The sequence below is a fragment of the Chaetura pelagica genome, unplaced genomic scaffold (assembly GCF_000747805.2).
Source record: "Chaetura pelagica isolate M959 unplaced genomic scaffold, ChaPel_1.0 scaffold13, whole genome shotgun sequence".
Taxonomy (NCBI): Eukaryota; Metazoa; Chordata; class Aves; order Apodiformes; family Apodidae; genus Chaetura; species Chaetura pelagica.
Window position 1 is genome coordinate 2,005,772 of NW_009954543.1, and position 2,193 is coordinate 2,007,964.

The window sequence follows — 2,193 nt, forward strand, 5'->3', positions numbered from 1 at the left end:
GGGGAGACACACACGCTGCAGGCAGCGCAAACACCAATCTAGGGATCGGTGTTCGGAAGGGGACGTTGACGGGAAGGGGGGGGAGGGTGGCAAAGCGTTTCTCTGTCCCGTGCTTTGAAAAACACGAGCAGCGCCTTCCTTCCCTTTTCCCGGATAGCCATTGATCCCCACAGCACCGCGGGCCTAGGAGAAAACCGTGTCTTGTGTCAGCTCCTGCAATGCCTGGCCACCTCGGAAAACTGCAAGGACCGGTCCAGAGAGGGAAAGAATGGCACAGGACCCTTGTTATGTGTTCTGGCAAATATATGTCTAAATATCTTCCAGCGCACAGATAAATATTCTGGGATCTGCGGCAAGAATGGAGGAAGGTTCTGTCCCAGGGACGCAGACCCATCGATAAAATACAATTAAAAATTGCGATGGTGGAACACAGCGTTTCCCTCCGCTCGAAACTTAAGTCCCTTTTCCATCTAAAAGCCAAAATAAGCTTTAAAGTGCTGGTTCTTTCTTCGTCAAGGCTTAGGGGTACATTGCAGTTAAATTTTAATTTTTTTAAGAGGCAACAAATAGTTTTTAGGTTCCCCAGCGTGTTGTGAATATTCTTCTGCGCCCGTTTATTCCACCCGAAACCCAAAGAACGCCTGATTTGAGGATAAGGGCAAAAAGTCCTGGGCTGAGCAGCTAGCCACAACCTCTAGCTCCTAGCAATGCCAGTGTGAATCAAAATACACTCTTCACTTAACTGCTTCCCACCGGGATCTGTTCCATTTAACTGCTTGCAAATAACTGAAAAATGTAGCCCTTTTATTCTGCATTTCTCATTATTTTAAGTCGTCTAATTTCAGCGTCTTTGGTTTTTCTCCCATTTACAATTCCTGGTGCATTCATCTGCTGTCAACAGCGCTGAGTCAACAAAAGCATCCGTAGGCAACTTCTGTTTATTTACAGTCCTAAGCTGATCTGTTTTCCATTTAATGGAAATTAAATGGCGAGGCACCCTTAGGTTGCATTTCTTCTACAGAATCTTGAATCAATAGCACCAGTGTTATAATTAGGAGGAATTTAAGAGACAGCATTTACAAGAACAAGAAGTTTTGTTTACAGGCTCACGGAGGTAACCAAACTTAAATTAAAATAAAAACAGTGTGTCAAGCTGGATTAAGGATCCATTTTCATTTGCAAAATAACTTTTACCCAGGATGACGAGGAAAAAAAGAAAAAAAAAGAAAAAAAAAAAGGTGCCTCTCTTTTGTCATGGAAAAGCAGAATTAAAAAGAGAAACAAAACTAACAGGTAATTTTAAAAAGACACCGATAGACATGGAAAAGAAATGCAAGCATAAATAAATGCCCAGGAAACACACGACCGGAGGGCGAGGTCGCCCTGTGGTGTAAACAGGGAAATGGAGATGGGGGGGGGGGGGGGGGAAAAAGTCCTGGGCTGAGCAGCTAGCCACAACCTCTAGCTCCTAGCAATGCCAGTGTGAATCAAAATACACTCTTCACTTAACTGCTTCCCACCGGGATCTGTTCCATTTAACTGCTTGCAAATAACTGAAAAATGTAGCCCTTTTATTCTGCATTTCTCATTATTTTAAGTCGTCTAATTTCAGCGTCTTTGGTTTTTCTCCCATTTACAATTCCTGGTGCATTCATCTGCTGTCAACAGCGCTGAGTCAACAAAAGCATCCGTAGGCAACTTCTGTTTATTTACAGTCCTAAGCTGATCTGTTTTCCATTTAATGGAAATTAAATGGCGAGGCACCCTTAGGTTGCATTTCTTCTACAGAATCTTGAATCAATAGCACCAGTGTTATAATTAGGAGGAATTTAAGAGACAGCATTTACAAGAACAAGAAGTTTTGTTTACAGGCTCACGGAGGTAACCAAACTTAAATTAAAATAAAAACAGTGTGTCAAGCTGGATTAAGGATCCATTTTCATTTGCAAAATAACTTTTACCCAGGATGACGAGGAAAAAAAGAAAAAAAAAGAAAAAAAAAAAGGTGCCTCTCTTTTGTCATGGAAAAGCAGAATTAAAGAAAGAAACAAAACTAACAGGTAATTTTAAAAAGACACCGATAGACATGGAAAAGAAATGCAAGCATAAATAAATGCCCAGGAAACACACGACCGGAGGGCGAGGTCGCCCTGTGGTGTAAACAGGGAAATGGAGATGGGGGGGGGGGGGGGG

General features: G+C 42.4%; 1 protein-coding gene across 1 annotated transcript in view; it reads right to left on the minus strand.

The window, feature by feature from the left end:
* Nucleotides 1–2,193, minus strand: part of SIX3 (SIX homeobox 3) — a 14,114-nt gene that overhangs the window by 10,751 nt on the left and 1,170 nt on the right. The gene's annotated exons all lie outside the window — the stretch shown is intronic.